The sequence below is a fragment of the Cryptomeria japonica genome, chromosome 3 (genome assembly GCF_030272615.1).
Source record: "Cryptomeria japonica chromosome 3, Sugi_1.0, whole genome shotgun sequence".
Lineage (NCBI taxonomy): Eukaryota > Viridiplantae > Streptophyta > Pinopsida > Cupressales > Cupressaceae > Cryptomeria > Cryptomeria japonica.
Window position 1 is genome coordinate 95,870,487 of NC_081407.1, and position 19,447 is coordinate 95,889,933.

The 19,447-nt window shown below is 35.0% G+C and overlaps 2 non-coding genes across 2 annotated transcripts; both read right to left on the reverse strand.

Moving 5' to 3' along the window:
- Positions 1-2,261: 2,261 nt before the first annotated feature.
- Positions 2,262-2,335, reverse strand: TRNAN-GUU (transfer RNA asparagine (anticodon GUU)). Its single transcript has one exon. It is a non-coding gene; the product is annotated as a tRNA-Asn (tRNA).
- Positions 2,336-9,343: 7,008 nt separating this feature from the next.
- On the reverse strand, positions 9,344-9,418 carry TRNAN-GUU (transfer RNA asparagine (anticodon GUU)). The gene has a single exon. It is a non-coding gene; the product is annotated as a tRNA-Asn (tRNA).
- Between the last annotated feature and the right edge of the window lie 10,029 nt (positions 9,419-19,447).

Here is a 19,447-nt window from a genome sequence, read left to right on the forward strand (position 1 = left end):
AACAAAAATACATTATGTAAGATAATATAATAATAATAAATACTATAATAATTAAAATTACAATATTATTATACCATCTTATATTATATTTCTATTAATATTAAATTATTTTTAATATATTGCATATTTTTATTATTATTATAATATTTTAGAATTAGTATAAAATTATTATTATTTTATTACTATTTTAGAAAAAAATAAATATAAAAATATATCACTTATTCTTTTAAAAAATTAAAAAAATATAGCTTTCCAAAGACATTTCATTTCAAGAGTTACTTATTCTTTTTCCTTATTAATTTAATTTAATTTTTTAATTTTTTCGAGTTAATAAATTAAATCATAATTATTATTAAAACTATACTAAAAACAAGGCAAGTACTAGCCACTATGTGGCACTTGTTATTATTATTATTATCTAAATAGAAATATCTAGTATTTATATTGATATATATAATTATATAATGCAAGACTTATTATCTCATAAAATAATATTTTAAACATATATTTTGACATTATTTTTCCTCATTGTAAATTGGAAATAAAATAAAAAATATTTTGACATTATTTTGAAGATAAAAAAAATCTATATTCTCTATTTTTTTTAGTGATATGGCTTTATGCATGTGAGACACGTGTCAGTCTCTTCCTCCATAATTTGATGTATTCAAAATTTCCACGTACCTAACCTATGCTTCAACCATCTTGCATAAATTTTCCAAAAGATATTTTATGTGCCTTATCTAGTTTGGAGGATGCGGTTGCATTGGAGGATGAGGTTGCAGGGAAGAGCAAGTCATCTTCTAGAAAAAGGGAGATTTACAGAGGAAAGGTAGAGAGAGACATGGTTAAGGGAGTTGGAAGGAATTTTAATTTGTAATTTATATATGTTTTTAACAATTTATTTGCTCTTTTTTTTTTCCTTTTTATTAAGCTTTGTAGTCATGCTTGTTAATTGTCTTAATGTGGCTTACTTTTGGATTGTAAGTTTAGTAACTTTTGTATAAGTGAGTAGCTTCAGAGACAAATGCACATGTTCCATCGTTTTATTTTCTGAAAACCTCAAAAATAATGTCATTTAGTTTGTATAGAGCATTTGGGTGTTTTCAATTTGCTGGGAGAATGGTAAGGAATCAAAGATCGAGCTTAGAAATATTAAGGCAAGCATTGGGTTGAATTTACATTTATGGACTGTTAGTTTTCTTTCATGCGGTAACAACAATTTATCTTCATTTTTCTATTCGAGATCTACTTTGTATATCTTCTTTCACCTCTATTATTATGGACATTTTGGAAGGGACGCAAGTTTGTTTAGATATATTTTTATTAGAGTTTTTTTCACCCCTATACAAATTATTTTTGTGAGGCCTTCTATTCATAGTTTTACTAATCGGCTTTTTTCTGTTAATAGGTATGTGACATTGTGTGTCTACAGACATTTGCAAGGCATGATGGAGAAATCTAGATATCGGCTGGAGATGGTGAATTTATTCTATAGTTGAAGAAGGTAGTACTCTCTGTGGGGCATGATAATATATTTTGATTATGTATTAAGTTAAAGAAATGAAACGGAAAGAAACCAAAGAACCCAAAAATCCTTTATTGATTCTGAGGTAAATATAGACTAAATTACCAGTATAAATATTGTAGAAAAATCATAATAATAATAATAAGTTTGTCGTGGTTAACATGGAGTAACTGAAAATGAGGTAGAGGTAGCTCAACTCCTTATACAATGGACGATTTGAATCTATCTTACAACCAAATTCATCCACTAAAAAAAAGCAGTTCTCTTATTTCTTGTATTCTCCTTATAAAAAAATTCTTCAAAAGCCACTAAAGAGAGTATGGAATGAAAATAATCATTATATTTAATTTTGATAAATAGACAGTTTGGCCGAGTGGTCCGAAAGGGCGTGGGTTCAAATCCCACAGCTGTCATATTCACTGCAAAGTGATTTTGATAAACACTATAATAAACATTGTTTAAATATAGTGTACTTTTATTTTGTATGTGAAGTTAAAGTTTAAATCCGTCATCTCAAGCAAAACCATTTTCCCACCTGCATTAGACTATCGGACTTTAATTTGCCACTTCTTTTCCCAGCAGATGAAATTCTTAGATAACCAGAAGCTGAGTACAAAAGTGATTGTCCTTCCGCAACGTAGAAAAGTGAACTTTTACAGCCTTAAATCAATGAATAAAAGAAATCGAAGCCACAAGAATATACAACTACAGTTCTCAATTGTATAAAGTTAAACGCTAGAGGGAGCGGTCGAACCTCCGACCTTGTGGTTAACAGCCACACGCTCTAACCGACTTAGCTACTCCAGCTGACGTCGGCCTCACGTTTGCTTCGTAATTTCAATTTTTTATGATTTAATTTTTAAATATATAACAAAATAAAAATGTTCGTATTCTATTATAATTTAGAGGTAGCAACTATTTTCCACACAAAGTAGGATGTTTAAGGTAACATTTTAAGCTTCTAACTTTCAAATTCATGTCAAATTAGAATGTAAGTTGAGATTTTAGATTTCAAACTATCTATTTATTATTATTAAAATTTCATATATTGTCTATGTACAACGTGTAACAATAATAAGGTGTTAATTTTAATGATCTGATTTGGACCTTACAAATTTCAATTTTAAAACATATGAATCTATATTCTGATATCACATTTTTTTAGATTGTTTGAGATTATATAGATTTGTTTCAATCTACAAACTAATTACTCTATATTTTATCACATGGTGTTTAAGGTATGTCATGTAGATTTCTTCCTCTAAGTCACCATGGATGAAAGTTATTTTCACATATGTTTTCTTAATTTCAAGATCAAAAGATGTTATGAATGTTAATAATAACCAAATGAGTGTCAACTTAAAAAAAGCTCATCATGACCAATTCCATCAACCTAGGAATATCCCTTCAAAATCAATCTAGTCTTGTATTTTTCAACTCTACTATCTAAACTAGATTGCTTCTCGAAGACCCATTTGCAATCGATAAGATTTCTACATTTTGGCAATTGAACCAACTCCTCGGTGCCATTCTTCTTTACAAAATATATCTTATCATACATGATCAACTTTTAGCACTCTTTATCATCCATCTCCACTGCTCGAGTCATCTCAAAAGAAAAAGTACATATAAAATCAAGCAAACTATATCTCTTTGGTTTTGTATTTTGTTAAGTGGATCTCCTCAAAAGTTAAAATGGAAGTTCTTCTTTGAAACTCTTTGAGCACTTAATGCTAGCTTCTTCATCAAATCCATCTTGAACACTTGGTTCAACTTTACTGTAGCTATCTCAAATTTTAACTATAATTGCAATGTAGAATTTGCATCCCATTGAATTACTTAACTATAGAATAAGTGTTTATGTCTCTAAAGATGGCATTCTAATTATACACAATCTCATCCAGAAACACTCAAGATTATTATATCATGGATTGTGGAAACTTGATGTCTACTATTTATTTTTTTCAAATTACAAACTACAAGTTACAAATAATGTCACTCCAGGTAAGATTGAATCCAAAATATGTGAATGTGAAGGATTGGAGAGGAAGAAGAAATAACAAGAAAAACAAACAAACCATTTTATAACAATGAGAATAACATGTTACATCTTCCAAACTTCTAACAGAGCTTCATCTCTTCACAAAAACAAACATCATTAAATTACATGTTGTTTTCCATGACCTTTTACAGTTCTACCGAGTTGGACTCAATAGGAAGTAAGTAGCAGTTTGCATTACATTCTATTTATAACCAATGTAAGGAAGGTACAGTGCGGTAGTTGTGAGGATAAGGCAACAATAAATAGAAATATCTAGAATGTTGAGTGGAAAAGACGTCTAGAATTCAATGTGGAAGCTTCTCACAGATTGACAATTTTCTTATATTTGGTGGTAGAAATTATATCTACCAATAGAATGAATAATAAATAAGTAAAATTAAATAATCGTTTAAATATAAGTATTAGAAAAACAAGATTATTTTTTTTCCCAACAATTTCAAATTAAGATATATTCATACATCATGTTGCATTCCACTGTTCTATGCACACTTGTACTACACTTTAGTTGATCTACCATTACCTCTCTTTTGTCAATATTATGAGAGGTATCCTCACATAATTATGCTAATGCTTCCTTAGATTCATCATAATGATGGAGGCAACCTTCTGCTTTCTTAATTGATTGGTATTTGTAACATCTAGAACTCATTTTTTTTAATTTTTTCTTTTCACTCCCACTGTTAACACACAATAGTGAATAATGAAAGAGTTTGTTGTACATAAAATGAGATAAATAAAAATAGATTGGTTAACCTGCTTATGCACTAGAAGAAAAAGTGGTTAATATAAAACATAATAACTAGTATACCTAGATTTTGAAAAATTTATGTAAAAATCGTCAAGGGATATCAACATTTTTTTTAAATGATATTTTTAGCATTCATTGCCTCTTTCAAATTCAATAGATGTATACATCAATATATCCAATCAACAATTAACTCACATAACAATAGATTTAACAAAAAAATTAATCAAAATTTAAAACTTATTTGACACATATATCTTTCATATTTTAATGCTTTTAAATTAATATACAATATATCCAATTCACTTAAAAAGAACACCTTAATATAATTATACAACATAATGACTACAACAGAAAATGGAACCATGTCATTTAAAACCTTTCTTTGGATTTGTTCTTATCCACGTTGCAATCTCTATTTAATCCTCGATCAATTTCTGCATCAGAAAACAAATTAGTGGCCAAATAGAGGGGGAAATTTTTCAGAACTAAAATGAATCTTAATCCACAAAATGTCTTGCATCTACACTTGATGATATGGTCTTCAATCAATGGAACTATCCTCAGGAAAAAAAGGAAAATAAAAAGAGAGAACAAATACTATTAAGGGTGACAAATATATAAGCCAGAATTAAAAATACATGAAAAGCTCTCAAAACCCTTACATACATTCATGAATTTTCTAAAAAAATTACAGTTTTCATGAACAGTAAGTTTTTCAGTTTTTTTCCATGTTTGTCCATATCATATGACGCTAGTGTAACATTTTTGACAGATTTCACGAATGGTAAGATGTATGATATCAAAGAAGAAATTTCACTGTTAGCCCTAAGTTTAACCTTCTATTATTATTTAATCTATCAAAACATAAATAGATAGAAAAGAATATGTCCTAGCATAAGATTATTATGTATTTTCCTTTGAGTTGCAATGTTAATCGATTTGTCCCGCGGGGGGGGGGGGGGGGCTACAACCTGTTGAAATGAAGATCGGTTATTCTAGGTTTCAACACCATTTTCAGCAGGGGTAAATCTTGAAAGAAAAGTAGCTACGATTATTAGTAAACTTTTTGAGAGCCAATACAATATGATCACACTAGATTTTTTTAGTTAAGTGAATCATCTAATGAGCTTGAAAACTCAAAGGCAACATCGACTAGTTGTTGTTGAATCTAACTCTATAATTTTGTACGTTAGTTTAATTGTTTTAACTTTTAAGATAAAGTTTTGCCATATAGTGATGCAGGGGAGGAAACATCAATCCAATATCACAGGCAATAACCATAATTGAAACACAAATCCATTGAAAGAAGACCTCACAATCAAAGATTCACAATTACTCAACTCATAGATTTACATATTTGCAAATTCATATTAATGGTTTTTTGTGCTCCCTCATGAGTTTATTTCCCCCGAACTGAATCTATAATTACATTACTTATTTCTCTCTACTCACAAAACCTCACACTTCACAACCTCACTATGTTGCTTGCCTCACATGAGGCCCCTCTCTCAGCTTGCCTCTCCACTCACCTCGTAGACACACTCCTATAGAGCTCCACACACTGGTTCTTAGCAGAGGGGGTCAATTTTGAAAGAAAAGTAGGAGGAATTATTAGTATACTTTTTGGGAGCATATACAATGTGATCACGTGAGAATTTTCAACAAAAGTAAATCATCTTATGAGCTTGAAAGTCAAAGGCAACATTGACTAGTTTTTGCTAAATCTAATTTTGTAATTTTGTACATTAGTTCAATGGTTTTAACTTCTAAGATGAAGTGTTGCCATAAAGCCTGATGCTTGACCTGGCCAATTTGTTCATCTCCTACAACACTAACTAAACTATGCATATTTTTCCTTGCACCTGAAAATGCATTCGAGAGAGTTTGCAGCTAAAAGAAAAATGTTTTATGGAAATTTTTAAACATAGAAAAGATCTCTTGCAGGAAGACGAGTAGCAATATACCAACAGACAATAAATGAATGACATATACATCTAGAAGTAAAAGATAGCCCTGCTCCATATAGTATGATGTATCAGTTCTACAAATGACCCAAAGAGGGCACATTGTTAAGACTCTCCCGTCAAGCTACTGATAAAGAATAACTAACTAAACTGAGTGGACACAAAACATTGCATAAGGATTACTCATTACTGTTGTGATTAATAGTACAAATTTAGCTTAGAAATTGATGTTTATCAACATATACAATTAGTCCTGAAATTGTTTCTTGTGAAAATTAGGCGTAAGTGAGCTTGAATCCTCTAACCTCAAGATAGTTGAGGGAAGAAGTTCAATTTCTCTTGAAAACAGAAGGTGCAAAGTATTGCAATTGAGAGTAAGACAATTCGTCTGAGATGCCTTTGAAATAATTAACTGATGTAACATCAGAGAAGTCCTCATAAAAGAAGTATTATATTACACATTTATTTATATGGCCAATTACAGAATGCCATTCAATCAAGAGATGAGATAAGAAACGTCAGAAGGAGTATTGTAATGTATCATTGAAATTCTCACCACACCCTCGTTCACGTTGTTGTCGAATAGAAGGGCAGATGAACATAAAGCTAAGATAAGCCTGTAGGGATACATATTCACATTTCTAATTGCAAAACCCATTTTGTAAAGAGCTTGAGCAACGTCAGACGATTTCTTAATCCTGTGGACAAAAGAGGTGGTGGGAACCCTGTATTCTCCATTTGCATCAATAGGTCCTATGATTTGGACACCTGATCTTGATCTAAGATAGCTAATCAATGCACTTTGCAAGGGTTTCTCCAACAATTTAATAGTGGAAAGAAGCCTCGACTAACTCTCTATCAAAGGTAGAAGAATCCTCAACTTTCATAGCAGAAAATTGCTTTTGAACATATTCAATCGAGTCAGCATGTTCAGAAGCATCCACATTTAATGACTCTTGTTCTTGCGCCAAAAGTTGCAGATATTAATTGAGGGCCAGAATCCCTGCACAACCCTCATGGATAAGGCATCTTAGTTCAAATTTACTGCTGAATTTATGACTGCGAATGAAAAAGAAATTGGACGTTTCATCCTTGATTTCACTGAAGGCATCATTGGTTCCAAAGAGAACAACCATGTGAGGCCCACAAACATTATGTGCTAAAAACATACCAATCAACACACTACCTTGCTACACAATTGCTCTATGTGGGGCAAAGGCCACACAAACCACAACCACTCTGGTTGTCTTGGATCCTGCTTTCTCCCTAAAAAATTCCTCTAATTTTTCCAAATCCAACATTTCTCCTAAAATGTTGGAAACATGTGCAACTACTAGGATTCTAGTCCTAGTGGATAATAGCTTACCAAGAGATTCCAAGTTTGAGCTGAAATCTTCACTCAACATCCAAAACTTGAGCTTTAGCTCTTCTCCCCTGCGACTTTAATCCACGGACCAGCATTTGCTTCATGATTGGCCCCATGAACAATCACTTCATCTCCTTCCTTACAAAATTCAAGTAACAGTTACTCAAATTTTCCAAAAGCTGAGAAGATGAAGGTCCAAATGCAACCTCTCCTTTACAAAAGTTATGGTCGGTAAAGTCCAATCTAGCTCAAGGAAAAGCATTGTATAACTCACAAACGGCTTGTGTTATTTGTATAGAAATTTTATTGTAGACATGATTGAGTAGTAGAGCAGCAAAGGAGCAATTGAGAAACAGCCGTAGGTGGTGTGGTTAAGATTCAGTGATGATGAGCAAACTGAATGCTTTTATAGATTGAACCTGCTATTCCACCACTCTGTCAACAACGGCTTATTTAACTTTTCTTTTCTTTTTTAATTCATCCACTCTCTTACAAATTTTAGCTGGCATTGATGAATGGTGGTTGGCATTGATGAATGGTCGTTGAGTGCATTAAGGGAGATGTTTCAATTGTAGTAACCACTATGCTGCCTCCAACATGTTGCCACCCTGACCAACTACCCTGCTATGTTTTTCTACACATGCATGCAAACGTCAATTTTTTCTTAAACTGGTTTTTTGTTTATGGACAACATGGATCCCATTGTAGATCACCTCTCGGCGAAATTAGATTAATAAGTGTGTTTAATTAGACTGATGTCGCTCCAGTCCCGGTTCTGGGTTCATAATTGACCATTCTTAAATGCAGCACGTAACCCGGGATAGAAGTTATAAATGTGAGAAAGAATACGTTGATTTTAATTTTTGCAGTGGAATATGTCTTACGACTTTACTTATAAACAAATATGCAACTAGTTCAAATCATGGCATTCAGAATGTCATGTAATTTTTTATGTTTTAGAGGAATCAAAGTGAAAGGCCTGTACAAATTCCTACCAACACTATAGTTGGAATTTTTTCATTGACCATTTAAATATTGACAACAACCTCAAATAGCAAACTCCTTAATAAGTGTTTTGTTCAGCCTTGTAATACAGAATACCAAGTAAATTTGATCACAAAAAGTCGAGTGAGAGAGATATTTGATGAAATTGTTGTGTCTCCAATTTAAGTTGATTAAAAGAGGCATAGATTTTAGCTTACGGAGCATCCAAGTGTGATGTAGAAGAGAGCATTCGTCAACGATGCAAGCTCAAAAATTATTTGAATCCTACTTTTAGAGCTATTAAACGGTCATCAGAAACATTAGAAATACGAAAGTGTAATCATTTTAAAATGAAGGAAACAGTTTGGCCGAGTGGTCTAAGGCGCCAGATTTAGGCTCTGGTCCGAAAGGGCGCGGGTTCAAATCCCACCGTTGTCATCGCGTGAAAGTTAACTTTTTTGCTTTTTCCAGAATATAATCTTTTTAACAAGTGCTTTACAGTCTGAGCCTTTTGTATCATCGGTAAGGTTGGGCTGATTCTTGTTCCATCGGCTCTAATTTTCAAGTTCAATTTTGACGGTGTTAGATCGATGAATAAAAGAAATCGAAAACACCATAGTTATAGAAATGAGTAAAAAAACTCAAAAGCACTATAATATCAAAACTATAGCTGCCAAATATGAAGAGCAATCGCTAGAAGGAGGGCTTGAACCTCCGACCTTGTGGTTAACAGCCACAAGCTCTAACCAACTGAGATATTCTAGGCACTGTTTCATTGGTCTTATAACATTATTTTATTAATCTAGAAGTATGGTGAAGTTCTATAATTTAAATAAGCATTTTATGTTTTTGCTTTAAATTGAATAAGGATTTAAGAAGGGTTTTAAAATTTTATAACAGTTATTACAATAAGAAGTGTCTTATAATTTCAGTACATCCGTGAAAGAAAAAAGAAATGATTGGCATTCCTAGCAGTCATAAATGTATGTTGAAGTGTTCAATTTCAAACATTAAATATATAGAAGTGCAAAAGTCTTAAATTACAAATGCATGGAATAGATGCAGTACGATTTAATTTATATTGAAGCACTGGTCTTCTGCATGGGATTAATATTCAAGCACTAACATTTATGTTGATTTCTATAACCCAGCAACAGATTAATTGCTCAATAAATTCACAGAAAGAACAATTTAAGTCAATCTGATTTATAACAACTAATACATTGGGTTAATTAACAAAACAAATAGCATAAGCAAATTCACACGAAACCAATCACACAAACACAGATAACACCGATATACCTAGGAAACCCCAATGTGGGGAAAAACCTACAAATGTTGAATCTTCTATTCAGCTTCAAGAGAAAACATTCCTTCAAGAATCTCATCCTAGTTGCTACAACGATCTTACATATATAGTCTTCTTGATGAAACATCAATTATGCAAGAGAATAGACATTTTTCTCACGCGACACACCCTAAGATAAACATTCCTTGCATGATGCAAACTGGAACTTTCCTTGTACATGAAGTGAGAGAAAGAAAACTCGCCTTACATAACTCAAACTATCCACACATTAAACCATTCTTGGTAATAGCCTCACAACTCTAGGAAACATTCTATTTACATAATAGAAAACAGTCTCTTGCTAAACATTCAACCCGAACGACATTTAAGCAACTTCCACAATCAACACCTTCTGAACTACAGAAAACTCAACAATTTCTCTATTTCGTCAACTAATGCAATCTCAGCTGCATAAAGTCATGGAAGCCCTTGCTACGCGTTATTATGGAGAACAACGTGCTTATTTACCATTACATCTATAAATAGAACAAAGGTCTCTCGTCAAGTCAGATCCTGGAAAATTCCAATATAGGGTAAATCAAATTGCATGGTAAGATTTGCATTATTTTAAATCTCAAGCTGATTTGATCTTCTCCGAATTCTTAAATTGACTTGCAAGTTTTTGTTCAGCCATGTGGAATCTGCAATATGTCATATGTCTCTACTAGTTTATGTTCAGATCTAGGAAGAAAATTAAATTAAATTGTTCCAGTTTGTGATTATGTCTTACAAATGCTTCAAATATGTTCTTATCATTGGAAAAGGAAGATAATTTCATCAATTTGTGAATTAATCTACTTTTTTTCTTGCATAACCTAACCTAAACTTAACTCTAAGCCTAGAATTAAACCCTAACTACAACTTGAAGGTTCTAATATGTAATTCTAATCAATCCTAGTGCTAAACTTGTCCTTAACCCTAATTAAACTCTAATCCTAATCTAGCTCAAACACTAATCCTAATTGAACTCTAATATTAATTTCTCTAACCCTAATTTAATTGAATCTTAACCCTAATTGAACTCTATCCCTAAATATAATTGAACCCTTGTGATAAACTAACCCTAAAATTAACCCTAACCCGATAGTAACCTTAACCCTAAACCCAACCTCTAAACCTAATTGAACCCCAACCATAATTGAATCTTTATGCTAATGTAACCCATAACCCTATTTAGACATTAGCTCTAACTTTGAAACCAAGCTTTATTATAGAACCCTAACCCTAACGTCGTCCTTCTGATCCTCAAACATTACCACAAGCATTATCCTAGACTAATAATCCTAATTGTAGCCTAGCCTTAACCCTAAACCTAATCTTACCACAATTGAAACCTAACCATAACCTAACCCTAAACTTAACTCTAACCCTATAATTAAACCCTAGCATCAACTTGAACCCTAATCTAATCATAATTGCTCCTTATCCCTAAAATTAACCCTAACCATAGCTAGGTTGTAATTTTAATCAAACCCTAGCACTAAACTTAACCCTAACCCTAATTAAACTCTAATCCTAATCTAGACCTAAAGCCTAATTTAGCTCTAATATTAGTTTAACTCTAATTGTAATGTAATTGAATATTAACCCTAATTGAGCTCTATCCCTAACTATAATTGAACCCTTGTGACAACCTAACCCTAAAATTAACCCCAACCATAATTAAACCCTATCTTGAACCTAAACCCAACCTATCCTTAACCCTATCTCTAATCTAAACCTAACTGAACCCCAACCATAGTTGAATCTTTATGCTAATGTAACCCATAACCTTAATTAGACCTTAACTCTAACTTTGAAATGACTATTTATTATAGAAACCTAACCCTAACATTGTGCTTTATCAATAAACCCTAATGATTTTTTACCTAACAATAACTATAACCAGGCTAAATTATTGTTTTGCTAAACCTAATCTTGATTAAGCCTATCCTTAACTCTCACACTAAATCTAATTGATCCTCAATCATTACCACAAGAATTATCCTAGAATAATAATTCTAATTGTAGCCTAGCCTTAACCCTAAACCTAATCTTACCATAATAGAAACCTAACTATATCCTAACCCTAAACTTAACTCTAACCCTACAATTAAACCCTACCTCCAACTTGAACCCTAATCTAGCCATAATTAAACCCTAACCATAATAAAACCTTAATTGTACTTAAACCTAATCATAATCAAACCCTAACCCCAACCATAATCAAACCCTAATCTAAACACAATTAAACCCTACCTCCAAATTGAACCCTAATGTAGCCATAATCAAATTGTAACCAGACTTGAACCCTCTAATTCAACTTTATTTAAACCCCAACCCTAACTTAACATGAACCCTAAATCTAATGTTGCTTCAACCATAATGCTAATTAAACTATATCATGAACCCTATTTGAATCCTAACTATAATCTAACCCTATTCATAAATTAAACAATTATGGTTGAAATAAAATTAGGGTTGTAATGCTATTATTAATACTATACTATTCTTTGATATAAAATTATACCATTATCTTATTCTAACATAGTTTTTAAATAGACTAAACCGGGAGAGGGCCTGAACCCAATACATAACAGAGCGGGATTCACAAGCAGTAAACCCACCAACACCAACAAAGAGGAAACCCCTTTGTAGAAATATAAGCTTTTCATTGGAGCACTCAACCGGTGGGAACAAGGTACCTAATTCCTCAAAAGGCTTACACTTTTGGAACAAAGGAGTTTAGGAGAGCACCCCCAACCAAATACCAAACAAAAACCTTTTTACTGGCAACAAACCAGATAAGGAAACAAAATCTAACGATGATTTTTGAAAGGCTTCTCGCAACCTTTTTCTTGAAGGACCTCCATGAATAGAGACAATCTCTAAAAAGGGAGGAAACCACAAAGGTCGCCAAAAACAACTACTTAGGGAAGACACCTAGAAGCCACAACCTACTGAACACAAAATCACCAGAAGAAAACCCTGCAGACAACACATCATGGACCCCCAAAATAGGTCCATTATCAACATTTCCAAAAACTTCAAGGCAAAGAACCCAACCCTGGGCTTCTAGTGAAGGAGGCAACCGAACAATCCTAAGGCAACCCATAGAAAGAGAGTCGAAACTCGTTCAAGCCAAGAAACCCACAAGGAAAGGCCTCCCTTCTCAGAGTAGACCCACAACACAACAGGGAGCCAAAAACTCGCCATAAAGTCTGCATAGGGACATCCAACTCGAGGGAGGAAACCACATACCAAGATCAAAGACGGTGGAAGAGGATTCCAACATACTTAGAGCGTCAAGAGAAATCCAAGAATAAACCAAACACCCCACCAACAACCCATGGGAAAGCTCAGCCATAACAGCCCCAAACCCCCCCTCCATAGGGAAGCCCACAACGCATAGTCATCACTAGAAGGAATCCCCGACATAAAAAGGGGGAACACAACACTGTCATACAAGTCATAGAATGGCCCAACACAAACACCTGATAGCGCTTTGAACACCCCCCAAGCCAAGGAAAATGCAAGAAGAAGCTACTAGGAAGAAAAGAACAAAGCTTCCACAGTACAACCCTGAAAAATTGTTCTCTGAAAGGCCTCGACACTTAGGCCAACATAGGGAGCACACTAATAAGACGAACCCCCTAGGTTAAGGCAAATAATGACTAGGACACATAATCCACCTCATGGAGAGGCCACAAAGCGTAAGGCAACATGGACACCTCGCCAAACACCAAAAGAAGGGCAAAATGCCATCTAAGCCATTAGCATGGAACCATGAAATGCTCGCAATAATATCTGCCTCACCATCTTCCACTGCATCACCATCTCCTTCTAGATCCCTAGCTCCCACTCTCACTCTGCTCCCACTCATCACTCCCACTCATCACTCCTTTTAATAATCTAACATAGTTAATGCAATTATAATATTATTTAAAAATGCATGTTGAAGCGTTCAATATCTAACATTGATGTATGGAAGTGCACTTGAGTTTTCAGTTACAAATGCATTGAATAGATGCATTACGATTTAATTTATACTGAAGCATTGGTCTTCAACATGGGATTAATAAAACGTATTAATTTTCCACAATCCATGATAGTTGTTAGTTTTTGCTTCTGGTTTGATTGTGTGTGATTTTTTTGCATCAATGTTTCGGATCACACTATGGGATTAATATTCAAGCACTAGCATTTCTCTATTCCTCCAACCAATGCAGTCTCAATTGCATAAAGTCATGGAAGCCCTCATTGCATGTTATTGTGGAGAACAATGTGCTTATATACCATTGTGTCTACAAATAAAACAAAGGTCTCTCATCAAGCCAGATCTTAGAAAACCCCAATACAGAATAAATCAGATTACATGGTAAGCTTTACATTATTTTAAATCTCAAGTTGATTTTTTTTTTTAAGATAAGTGCTATCATTTATGGGGATAGCTCCCTATATTGCTTGAAATAATAGAAATTACATATGATTATAGACACATATACACATCTATCCCTCTGTGCACATATACCCAACATTACATAAAAGAACCAAAAAGTTATCAGCCCACTTTTACCCATGTATACCCCACTCCTATACCGACACTATCCAGAGATTACACCTGCCCCCCTATGGCTTGATAGATTACTGCAGCAAATTCACCAATACCAATTGCGTTGCGGGTGGAGTTCTTCGGGAGCCACCAATCGTTTGACTCGGTTACCCTTCGAAAGGGTTCCAAGTTTCCATTAAAAACCGCACACCTAAAAATCTCCCACGCCTCATCCCCAAAAGTCTTCAATCTCGCCCGCTCCTCCTTCCATACTTCTCTGTGGGTCATCTCCCGAATGGCGTCACTGTCCACAGAATCCTCCTCATCTGCATATTTCTCGATGTCTTCCCCATCGTTATTGCCATCTTCATCTCCCTCTCCATCATCCTCTTAGTCCGAGGGTAAGTAGTTCTCAAATTGGAAGTATATATTCAGAATGCTCACTTTGACTTCTTCTTCCATACTTAGAATGGCATCATCAACCATGTCAGCGATGAATGGTTTTATGAATCCTGCTAATAGTTCAACCACACGTTCCTTTGATTCAATGATATCCACCAGTGGCAGGAGAACGACTTCCAATACCATAGCATCACACCAGTGTTTGTCATAGTTTAGAGTGATGCCCATGAGCCCCCTCACAGAGTTGTATACATACTCATCAGTGCAAAACAAGTTTCTCAAATGTACATTTAATGTGTTCTCACAGTTTACACAACTGACCCTTCCAAAGTAAGCCATTGCCACAAATTTTCTCTGCAACTCTCCTGAAACAGCCCACGCACTTCCCTGTTTTGCCTTCGCCCACCGAATTCTCCATATAAAGTTGTGATCTATGATATCAATCAAGTGCTTTCTGTCCATACCCTATTAGAATCTTTCATTCTGCAAACCTATCATTTTCAAAGAGTATCAATTTCTAGGCATCATGATGAACTGCTCAGGTGCCATGTGTTCCTACCGCCAAAGAGTCAATTCCTGTTTGCAGCCTCCAATTCATACTTCACCATTGTTTATCAAATTGCCACCTCGATACCCTGGCAGCTGATAGGGACCCAAAATTCAAAGACATGCTATTTGATCCCCTGTCGCGGATATCTTCTGCAATCCTTCAAGCATTGTCCTTTGATATTCTCCATTGCAGAAGTCTAGCAAAAGTAAGTCAGAACATCATAGTCTCTCACCCCGAGGTTCGCAAGGTAATCAGCCACCTGATTCCCTTCTCTGTAGACATGCCCAATCTCATAGCTCCCAATTTTCCTCAGATGTTCTTTTATCATAGGGACCCATTTATTCAGCTTCCAATTATGAAAACTTGGTCGACTGATCCCGTTTATAATAATTTGTGAGTCGCCCTCAATCATGATTCTATAAATTCCCTGCCTGACACAGAGACGCAAACCTGCCTCTAATGCACGTATCTTGCCTTCGTTGTTTGTGGCAACTCTAATGCCACCAAACAACCCATGAAGGATTTTACCCTGTTCATCCTTGATTATGGCTCCTATACCCGAAACCCTTGGATTCCCCTTACTGGCACCATCAAAATTTAATTTTGCCCAACTCCTCGAAGGAGTTTCCCATCTGATGATACTTCTATCATGGTACTCTGCAGGGGTCGCATTTATTTGTGGCTCTTTGAGGAACTATTTTTTCTCCATCTATGCATCCCAATTGGTATATATATTGGCCCTTCCTATTGTTTTCTTCCCATTCATTACTTCTTCTATTGTTGTTTTGATCTTCTCCACCAACACGCCCTGTGATAATGATGTCTCCTTGAAAATCCTCTTGTTCCTTTCTTTCCAAATGTGCCATGTAATTAAGGAAGGTCCTATTAACCATATATCACCCCATTTTGTCTTCTGATTGTCTGGCCATGATAGAATGAATTCAAATAATCTTTTGTTTTTGACCGCCACCCAATTGATACTTTCAAGGAACCAATTCCAACAAAATTCTGCTACTGGACACCAAAAAAGCAGATGATTTGCTGACTCTTCCTCCGCAGAGCACATCACACATCGACTAGGGCCTGAGATGCCTATGTTTTTGAGTCTGTCCCGAGTTAGAATTCTGTTATGCAGTGCAATCCACAAGAAATCCCTGACTTTTGGGAGCACTTTATGATTCCAGCATACTTGATGTGGCCAACTATTGATGTATCCTCTTTGTCTCTGAATTTCATACCCAAGTTTGACGCTAAACCTTCCTGATTTTGCTGCACACCACATTATGATATCTTCTTCCATAGTTTTCAAAATTTTCCTATCTTTAATTGCATTCCATAGTTGTTCACATAATGGGAGACTCCCAATGTCTACCTTCCTCCATATTCTTATTCCATTTTGATCAGCCTGTCTTTCCATGTAATCACAAACATGTCGTCCTATACAATTCTCCATCGTGTCCACCCATCCCTTGTCTTCAAAAGCATCTTCTAATGCAGGAAACCCATCCCATGAGTCTCTCCAAAACAACTCGGTGTTGTCATTCCCAATTTGCCATGAGATATGATCTGTGATTATGTGTCTATTATCCCATATAAAATTCCAGGTTGCCAACCCCCTCTCCAAATTTTCCATTGTGAGGATTCTATTGGTGTTGTCTGAATCCAGATACTTCTTTTGGAATAATCTACACCACAACTTCTGAGGTTCCTTACACATTTTCTAAGCGAACTTCCCCCCAAGGGCACAATTCTGCACTTCCATTTTTCTAAGACCAGCACCCCCCTCTTCCTTGACAAGGCATAAAGTGTCCCAATTGATCAATGGAATTTTCCTGTTGTCTTTTGCTCCAGCCCACACAAATTTCTTTAGTAAGTTATTCAGGTTTTTGTCCGCCGCAAACGATATTTTGAAACATGACATGCTATATATGGGTATTGCGGATAGAACTGACTTAATCATGGTGATTCGACTAGCTTGGGTTAGCCACCTATTTTTCCAATTTTTCGCTTTGGCTTGACAAGATTTGATTATATCTTCCCAAATTTGTGCTTGCCTGCTCCATTTGTTAATCCGCACCCCAAGTACTTGATTGGAAGCTCCGCTATGTTTATGTCCAGAAGTTGTGCTATTTTGCCCTGCATTTGTTTATTGGTATTAAAAAAGAACAACTGTGATTTCCCTCTGTTTATAACTTGTCTCGAAGCTAGAGTATATTCCTCCAATGTGTTCCTAATGCCCAAAGCTTCCCGTACAGTGGCCTCACCAAAAATGATTGTGTCATCTGCAAACTGTGAATGTGTGATTGCCTCAAACTGATCATGGACTTTAATTCCTTTCTAGATGCCTTTGTGGTGTCTCTTTTTAATTAATCTCCCCAATACCTCATCCATAAGCACAAACAGTAAAGGAGACAATGGATCTCCTTGTCGTAGACCATTCGTGGCATCAAAGAACCCACTTACATTCCCATTGATTAGTATTGAGAATTTAATAGCACTAATGCAGAATTTTATGCATTCAATCCATTTATTAGGGAACCCAAATTTGATAAGAACTTGGCACAAAAATCTCCATATTACTTTATCATAAGCTTTAGCTACATCAAGTTTAACGATCATACCTCTTAGTCTTCCTTTATGCATTGAGTGAATGACTTCCGACACCAATATTATGTTGTCTATGATTTCTCTATTTGGGGTAAACCCATTCTGGTTTTCTGAGATCAACTTAGGGAGTACTTTCTTCAATCTTTCGGCCATAGCCTTAGAGATTATCTTGTAAATGGTATTGCACAAGGATATTGGCCTATAATCAGACATGGAAACACAGTCTACCTTTTTGGGAATGAGGCAAATAATGGTATGATTCATTTCCTTAACAAACTTGTGTTTTTTCCAAAATTCTTCCACCACCACCTATATATCTTTTCCCATAGATTCCCAACCTTTTTGAAAAAGCTCCGTCATGCATCCGTCCAGTCCAGGTGCTTTGTGTGGGTGAAGTGTGAAAGTGGCCATTTTGATTTCCTCCAAAGAATAGGTAGCCATGAGCATGTCACTGTCAAAGCTGGAAATTAAAGGATCTATGACTTCTTCTATGACTGTTTGCATGCCCATGTTTCCCTCCTCAGCGCTACCCAACATGCCTTCAAAGTATTCAGTGGTGATTCTTTCCATATCTGTGTCTGAGGTTTGTAGTGTCCCATTCTTATCCTTGATTGAACAAATTTTGTTACTAATTCTCCGTGCTTTTGACAATGCATGGAAAATTTTTGTATTGAGATCCCCTTCATAAATCCATAACTCCCTAGACTTGTCCTTCCAATAGATTTCTTCCCTCTTTAAAATTTCCATGTACTACTTTTTTAGGCCCTTCTCCATTTCATACTCTTCATTTGTCATGCCAAATTGCATTACAATTTTGCCAATTTCTTCCAATTTTTCCTCAGTTCTCCCTTTCTTCGCAAAAATGTTTTTAAATGTGTTCTTATTCCACTCCTTAATCCGATTTTTTAAATGTTGTAATCTCTTGATAAACTTAAAACTGGGGGAGCCAGAGTATATGTTACCTTCTAGCCACCAAGTTTTTAAGTTTTCCAGGAATGTTTCATCTCTCCACCACATGCTTTGGAACTTAAAATAATTTTTCTTCTGATTACGCACCTCTTGTGCAATAGATAAAGTTAAGGGTAAATGGTCTGATCCAATTTGAGGCACAATCTTAGTTTCTAGGGAATAGTCTCTATTGATCCACCACTCCCCAACCAAGAACCTATCCAACCTTTCTGATATATTAGAAAAGTTCAGTCTCTTGTTTGTCCAAGTGAATCTACCATTTTTTGGATGGATATCCACCAATTTACAATTCGCTATAAAATCCTGAAAAATCTTCCATCACTTTAGTGGGCTTCCAGAGGCCACCCTTCTTTTCATCAATGTCTAAAATGGCATTGAAATCCCCTGC